Below are 9190 nucleotides of genomic sequence, written 5' to 3'. Positions count from 1 at the left end.
GGGATCCTGGACGGTTGACATCTGCCAGGAGGGTTGCAGCCTGAGATCAGCTCCCCAGAGGAGAAACATGGCACACCTGAGATGGCACTCTGATGGCACACCCAGGACACCAAGCGACTGGGACCAGGGAAAGATTAAGACCCACGGCCCAACTGGGACAGTGTGCTTGCCAAGCACCTGGTCGCCTGAGCTGCTAGGACCTGGGAAGGGCATGAAATGCACACCCAACCGAGTCTGTGCCTTTGTGGAGTACCCGAGAACGTGAACCTGAGCAGCTTAGACCTAGGAAGTGCATGAAACACAGAGCACGCTTTGGACAGCACCCCCACAGAGCAACCTGGAGCCTGAGCAGTGTAAGCACACCAGGAAAGCACATGGAGCCATGACCTGGGCAAACCCAGTGTGGTCCATACACTGCAAGCACTCGCCACACACACCTGTGATATTTGTTTGCAGGGTTCCTCCCTCCCCCCAACAGAACTGAACAAGTAAGCCTAAATAAGTGACCACCTTTGCCCCCTTGTGTCAGGGCAGAAATTAAACACTGAAGAGACTTGCAAACAGAAGTAGCCAAATAAACAAAGAAGAGGGAACTGCTCTGGAACTGACAGGTGCAACAGATTAAAACCCGGTAGTTAACAATGACGAAACATTGGAAGGGGCCTACAGACCTTGAGAAGACGTATAATCTGGAACAAGGAACTATTTGAAATTGAACTGACCCACACTGCCCTCAACAGCTCCAAAGAAATTCCTAGATATATTTTTACTATTACTGTTTTTTAATTTTTAAAGTGCTTTATTACTCCTTTAATTTTCAATTTTATAACCTACTCAGTTATAACCATTACCTTGCAAAAAAAAGAGACTCTAATTTTAAAGCAAATTTCTTATATATACTTTTTATAATTTTTGTGATTTTGTTTTGTATTTTTAATATTTTGTTTTTGAGAGTCTAACCTCTGCTCTAGATTTTTAATCTTTGCTTTTTGGTATTTGTTATCCATTTTGTACCTTTAAGAATCTAAAATTCAGTACCCATTTTTACTTAGGGATGTGATTACTGGCTTGATTGCTCTCTCCCCTTTTGACTATCTCTTCCCTCTCTGAGGTAACCTCTACCTCCTCTATCCCACTTCTATTCTTTACTTAACTCGGTGAATCTCTCTGGGTGTTCTGGGTTCTGAAGAACACTTAGGGAACTGATTACTGGCTAGACTGGTCTCTCCCCTTTTGACTCCCCCTCTTCTCCTCCTGGTCACCTCTATCTCCCTCCTCCCTCTTCTCTTCTCTATGTAACTTTGTAAACCTATCTGGGTGTTCCAGACTGTGGAGAGCACATAGGAAATTGATTACTGCCTAGATAGCTTTCCTCACTTTTGACTCCCCCTCTTCTCCTGGTCACCTCTATCTTTCTCTTCCCTCTATCTCTTCTCCATGTAACTCTGTGAACCTCTCTGGGTATCCCTCACTGTGGAGAATATTTTCACCATTAACCTAGATGTTTTATCATCTGTGGTGTATGGATGGAGAAGTCTTGAGGTTACTGTCAGAATGAGACTGAAAGCCAGAGGCAGGAGGCTTAAATTCAAAACTTCAGAACACCAGGAAACTCCTGAATCCAGGGAACATTAATTGACAAGAGCTCATCCAAAGGCCTCCATATTTACACTGAAACCAAGCTCCGCGCAAGAGCCAGCAAGTTCCAGAGCAAGACATACCGTGCTAATTCTCCAGCAACTCAGGAACACAGTCCTAAGAAATAAAATACAGTCTGCACAAAGTCACACCAAACGCACAGACACCCCAAAACTCACTACTGGACACTTCATTGCACTGCAGAGAAAAGAGATCCTGCTCCACTCACCAGAACACAGACGCAAGTTACCCTAACCAAGAAACCTTGACAAACCACTAATCCAGCCCCATTCACAGGGAGCAAGCTCCATAATAAAGAGGAACCATAAACTTCCAGACTATAGAAAGGCCACCCCAAACACAGAAATTTAAACAAAATGAAAAGGCAAAGAAATATTCAGCTGGTAAAGAAGCTTGATCAATGCCCACCAAACCGAACAAAAGAAAAGGAGATACGGAGTCCATGAGAAAAAGAATTCAGAATAATGATAGTAAAGGTGATCCAACATCTTGAAAACAAAATGGAGTTACAGATAAATAGAGACAAGGATTGAGAAGATGCAAGAAATGTTTAACAAGGACCTAGAAGAAATAATAAAGTCAATCAATAATGAATAATGCAATGATTAAGATCAAAAGCACTCTGGAAGCAACCAACAGTAGAATAACAGGCAGAAGATAGGATAAGTGAGGTGGAAGATAGAATGGTGGAAATAGCTAAAGCAGAGAGGAAAAAAGGAAAAAGAATTAAAAGAAATGAGGACAACCTCAGAGACCTCTGGGACAATGTTAAATGCCCCAACATTTGAATCATAGGAGTCCCAGAAGAAGGCAAAAAGAAAGGGCATGAGAAAATACTTGAAGAGGTAATAGTTGAAAACTTCTCTAAAATGGGGAAGGAAATAGCCACCCAAGTCCAAGAAACTCAGAGAGTCCCAAACAGAATAAACCCAAGGAGACACACCCCAAGACACATATTAATCAAATTAACAAAGATCAAACACAAAGACCAAATATCAAAAGCAGCAAGGGAAAAGTAACAACACACAAGGGGATTCCCATAAGGATTACAGCTGATCTTTCAATAGAAACTCTTCAGCCCAGAAGGGAATGGCAGGACATACTTAAAGTGATGAAAGAGAAAAACCTACAATGCAGATTACTATACCCAACAAGGATCTCATTCAAATATGAAGGAGAAATCAAAAGCTTTACAGACAAGCAAAAGCTGAGAGAATTCAGTACCACCGAACCAGCTCTTCAACAAATGCTAAAGGATCTTCTCTAGACAGGAAACAGAAAATGTTTATAATCTCGAACCCAAAACAACAAAGTAAATGGCAACGGGATCGTACTTATCAATAATTACCTTAAATGTCAATGGGTTGAATGCCTCAATCAAAAGACAAAGACTGGCTGAATGGATAGAAAAACAAGACCCCTATATATGCTGTCTATAAGACACCCACCTCAAAACAAGGGACACACACAGACCCAAAAACTGAAGGGCTGGAAAAAGATATTTCATGCAAATGGAGACCAAAAGAAAACAGGAGTAGCAATACTCATATCAGATAAAATAGACCTTGAAATAAAGGCCGTGAAAAGAGACAAAGAAGGAAGGACACTACATAATGATCAGGACACTACATAATGATCAAAGGATCAATCCAAGAAGACGTAACAATTATAAACATATATGCACCCAACATAGGAGCATCGCAGTATGTAAGGCTAAGGCTAACACATATGAAAGGGGAAATTAACAGTAACACAATAGTGGGAGACTTTATTACCCCACTCACACCTATGGATAGGTCAACCACAGAAAATTAGCAAGGAAACACAGTCTTTAAATGATACAATGGACCAATTAGACCTAATTGATACCTACAGGACAGTTCACCCCAAAACAATGAATTTCACCTTTTTCTCAAGTGCACACAGAACATTCTCCAGGATAGATCACATCCTGGGCCATAAATCTAGAACTGGTAAATTTAAAAAAAAATCATTTGAAGCATCTTTTCTAATCAAAAAAATAAAAAACCTACAGGCCAATATCACTGATGAATATAGATGCAAAAATCCTCAACAAAATTCTAGCAAACAGAATCCAACAACATATTAAAAAGATCATTCATCATGACCAAGTGGGCTTTATCCTAGGGAAGCAAGGATTCTTCAATATTCATAAATCAATGTGATACACATTAAAAAACTGAAAGATAAAAACCATATAATTATCTCAATAGATGCAGATAATGCCTTTGACAAAATTCAACTTCCATTTATGATAAAAACCCCTAGAAAGCACACATAGAAGGAATAAACAAAGGAATAATAAAGATTATCTTCAATGGTGAAAAATTGAAAGCATTTCCCCTAAAGTTGGAACAAGACAAGGGTGCCCACTCTCACGACTACTATTCAACATAGTTTTGGAAGTTTTAGCCACAGCAATCAGAGAAGAAAAAGAAATAAAAGGAATCCAGATTGGAAAATAAGTAAAACTCTCACTGTTTGCAGATGACATGATCCTCTACACAGAAAACCCTAAAAACTCCACCAGAAAATTACTAGAGCTAATCAATGAATATAGTTAAGTTGCAGGATATAAAATTAACACACAGAAATCCCTTGCATTCCTATACACTAACAGTGAGAAAACAGAGTTATTAAGGAAACAATTCCATTCAACATTGCAAGGAAAAGAATAAAACACTTAAGAATAAATCTACCTAAAGAAACAAAAGACCTATATATAGAAAACTATAAAACACTGGTGAAAGAAATCAAAGATGACACAAATAGATGGAGAAATATACCATGCTCATGGATCAGAAGAATCAATGTAGTGAAAATGAGTATACTACGCAAAGCAATCTATAGATTCAGTGCAATCCCTATCAAGCTACCAATGGTATTTTTCACAGAACTAGAACAAATAATTTCACGATTTGTATGGACATACAAAAAACCTCAAATAGCCACAGCAATCTTAAGAAGAATGGAACTGGAGGAATCAACCTTCCTGACTTCAGACTATGCTACAAAGCTACAGTCATCAGGACAGTATGGTACTGGCACAAAGACAGAAATATAGATCAACAGAACAAAATAGAAAGCCCAGAGATAAATCCATGCACCTATGGACACCTTATCTTTGACAAAGGAGGCAAGCATACACAATGGAGAAGACAATCTCTTTAACAAGTGGTGCTGGGAAAACTGGTCAACCACTTGTAAAAGAATGAAACTAGAACACTTTCTAACACCATACACAAAAATAAACTCAAAATGGATTAAAGATCTAAATTTAAGACCAGAAACTATAAAACTCCTAGAGGAAAACATAGGCAAAACACTCTCTGCATAAATCACAGCAGGATCCTCTATGACCCACCTCCCAGAGTAATGGAAATAAAAGCAAAAATAAACAAATGGGACCTAATTAAACTTGAAAGCTTTTGTACAATGAAGGAAACTATAAGCAAGGTGAAAAGACAGACTTCAGAATGGGAGAAAATAATAGCAAATGGAACAGTTGACATGGAATTAATCTCAAAAACATACAAGCAGCTCATGAAGCACAATACCAGAAAAATAAAAGATCCAATCAAAAAATGGGCCAAAGAACTAAACAGACATTTCTCCAAAGAAGACATACAGATGGTTAACAAACACATGAAAAGATGCTCAACATCACTCATTATCAGAGAAATGCAAATCAAAACCACAATGAGGTACCATCTCATGCTGGTGAGAATGGCCACCATCACAGAGTCTACAAACAATAAATGCTGGATAGGTTGTGGAGAAAAGGGAACCCTCTTACACTGCTGGTGGGAATGCGAACTAGTACCACCACTATGGAGAACAGTGTGGACATTCCTTAAAAAACTGGAAGTGGAACTTCCATACAACTCAGCAATCCCACTGCTGGGCATACACACTTAGGAAACCAGAATTGAAAGAGGCACGTGTACCCCAATGTTCATCACAGCACTGTTTATAATAGCCAGGACATGGAAGCAACCTAGATGCCCATTGGCAGACGAATGGATAAGAAACCTGTGGTACATATACACAATGGAATATTACTCAGCTATGAAAAAGAACACATTTGAATCAGTTCTAATGAGGTGGATGAAACTGGAACCTTATTATACAGAGTGAAGTAAGTCAGAAAGAAAAACACCAATGAAGTATACTAACGCATATATATGAAATTTAGAAAGATGGTAACGATGACCCTATATGCGAAACAGCAAAAGAGACACAGAGATAAGAACAGACTTTTGGACTCTGTGGGAGGTGAGGGTGGGATGATCTGAGAGAATAGCATTGAAACATGTATGTTACCATATGTGAAACAGATCACCAGTCAAGGTATGATGCATGAGACAGGGCACTCAGGGCTGGTGCACTGGGATGACCCTGAGGGATGCGATGGGGAGGGAGGTGGGAAGGGAGTTTAGGATGGGAGATACGTATACACCTGTGGCTGATTCGTGTCAATGTATGGCAGAAGCCACTATAATACTGTAAAATAATTAGCCTCCAATTAAAATTAATTAATTAAGAAAAAACCATGATCCAGAGAGAAGACCTCAAAAAAAAAAAAAAACAACACTAAGATCATGGCATCTGGTCCCATCACTTCATGGCACACAGATGTGGAAAAAGTGGAAGGAGTGACAAATTTTATTTGCTTGGGCTCCAAAATCACCGTGGACAGTGACGGAAGGCAGGAAATGAAAAGACGCTTGCTTCTTGGAAGAAAAGCTATGACAAACCTAGACAGCGTATTAAAAAGCAGAGACATCACTTTGCCGACAAAGGTCCATATAGTCAAAGCTATGGTTTTTCCAGTAGTCATGTACAGATATGTGAGTTGGACCAAACGGAGGCTTGCTGCCAAAGAACTGATGGTTTCAAATGGAGCAATCTCTAGGAGATAGTGAAGGACAGGGAAACCCTGGCATACTGCAGTTCATGGGATCACATACAGTGGACACTACTCAGCATGAAGAGAAAAATATTAGCCCGGCTCAATAAAAATGGAATCATCCAGTAACTGGTTTGCAGATATAAAAGTTGTCAGGAGGACATGGGACAGCTTTCTTAAAGTTGTTTTAAGTGTTCACAGCTCATAGTTACATCTTCAAATCCTAGTTAAACATGCACACACACACACACTTTGTTTGCATCTATGACAAATCTTTCAGTCTTTTCATAAAGATGAGGGATTTTTTTCAGTTTTCCTACAGGGCCAAAGTTCTAGGACCCACAACAGATTTCCCAACCTGAGAATCTGGCAAAGGGACTGAGAACCCCTAGAGAATTTTACTTTGGAGTCCAGTGGGATTTGATTACAGAACTTAACACTGGACTGGGGAAACAGACTCTTGGAGGGCACAATCAAAACCTTGTGCACACCAGGACCCAGGAGCAAGGAATAGTGAGCCCACAAAAGACTGACTCAGACTTGCCTCTGAGTGTCCAGGAGTCTCCAGTGGAGGTGTGAGTAGTGTCACACCTCCAGGGTCAGCGGTGGCCTGCTGCAGAGTCAGGGGCACTAAGTGCAGCAGTGCATGCACAGGACTTTAAAGGAGGTCACCATTATCTTCATTACCTCCACCACGGTTTGGTCACAGGTCAAACAGGGAGGGAACACAGCCCTGCCCATCAACAGAAAATTGGATTAAAGACTTACTGAGCATTGCATCACCCATCAGAACAAGACCCAGTTTCCCCCATAGGCAGTCTCTCCATAAGCTTCCTTCCATAAGCTTCTTGTCCTTCAGAGGACAGACAGAATGAAAACCACGATCAAAGAAAACTAATAAAACTGATCACATGTACCACAGCCTTGTCTAACTCAATGAAACTATGAGCCATGCTGTGTAGGGCCACCCAAGACAGAGAGGTCATGGTGGACAGTTCTGACAAAACATGGTCCACTGGAGAAGGGAATGGCAAACCACTTTAGTATTCTTGCTTTGAGAACTGCATGAACAGCCTGAAAAGGCAAAAAGATAGGACACTGAAAGATGAACTCTGCAGGTCAGTAGGTGCCCAATATAATACTGAAGAAGAGTGGAGAAATAATTCCAGAAAGAATGAAGAGATGGAGCCAAAGCAAAAACAACGTCCAGTTGTGGATGTGACTGATGATGGAAGTAAAGTATGATGCTATAAAGAGCAATATTGTATAGGAATCTGGAATGTTAGGTCCATGAATCAAGGTAAATTAGAAGTGGTCAAATAGGAGACGGTAAGAGTGAACATCAACATTTTAGGAATCAGTGAACCAAAATGGACTGGAATGGGCGAATTTAATTCAGATGACCATTATATATACCACTGTGGGCAAGAATCCCTAACAAGAAGTGGAGTAGCCCTCATAATCAACAGAAGAGTAAGCCCACAAGAGACAAATCAACAAAATACTTGCATGCAACCTTAAAAATGACAGAATGATCTCAGTCCTTTTCCAAGGCAAACCATTCAACATCACAGTAATCCAAGTCTATGCCCAAACCAGTAATGCTGAAGAAGCTGAAGTTGAACGGTTCTATGAAGACCTACAAGACCTTCTAGAACCCCCAAAAGATATCCTCTTCATTATTGGAGACTGGAATGCAAATGTAGGAAGTCAAGAGATACATGGAGTAACAGGCAAATTTGGCCTTGGAGCACAAAATGAAGCAGGACAAAGGCTAACAGAGTTTTGCCAAGCATTGATCACAGCAAACACCCTCTTTCAACAAAACAAGAGAAGACTCCACATGGACATCACCAGATGGTCAATACCGAAACCATATTGCTTATATTCTTTGCAACCAAAGATGGAGAAGCTCTATATAGTCAGCAGAAACAAGACTGGGAGCTGACTGTGGCTCAGATCATGAACTCCTTATTGCCAAATTCAGACTGAAATTGAAAAAAGTAGGGAAAACCACTAGACCATTCAGGTATGACCTAAAGTGGAAGAGACAAATAGATTTAAGGGATTAGATCTGATAGACAGAGTGCCTGAAGAACTATGGACGGAGGTTCATGACATTGTACAGGAGGCAGTGATCAAGACCATCCCCAAGAAATAGAAATGCAAAAAGGCAAAATGGTTATCTGAGGAGGCCTTAAAAATAGCTGAGAGGAGAAGAGAAGTGAAAGGCAAAGGAGACAAGGAAAGATGTACCCATTTGAATGCAGAGTTCCAAAGAATAGCAAGGAGAGACAAGAAAGCCTTCCTCAGTGATCAATGCAAAGAAATAGCAGAAAACAATAGCATGCGAAAGACTAGAGATCTCTTCAAGAAAATTAGATACCAAGGGAACATTTCAAGCAAAGAGGGGCACAATAAAGGACAGAAATGGTAGGGACCTAACAGAATCAAAGGATATTAAGAGGTGGCAAGAATACACAGAAGAACTATGCAAAGAAGATCTTTATGACCCAAATAACCACGATAGTGTGCTCACTCACCTAGAGCCAGACATCCTGGAATGCGAAGTCAAGTAGGCCTTAAGAAGCATCACTAGAA

Source organism: Bos indicus, chromosome X (genome assembly GCF_029378745.1).
Source record: "Bos indicus isolate NIAB-ARS_2022 breed Sahiwal x Tharparkar chromosome X, NIAB-ARS_B.indTharparkar_mat_pri_1.0, whole genome shotgun sequence".
Lineage (NCBI taxonomy): Eukaryota > Metazoa > Chordata > Mammalia > Artiodactyla > Bovidae > Bos > Bos indicus.
The sequence above is the reverse complement of the archived record's forward strand: the minus strand, read 5'-3'. Positions refer to the sequence as shown.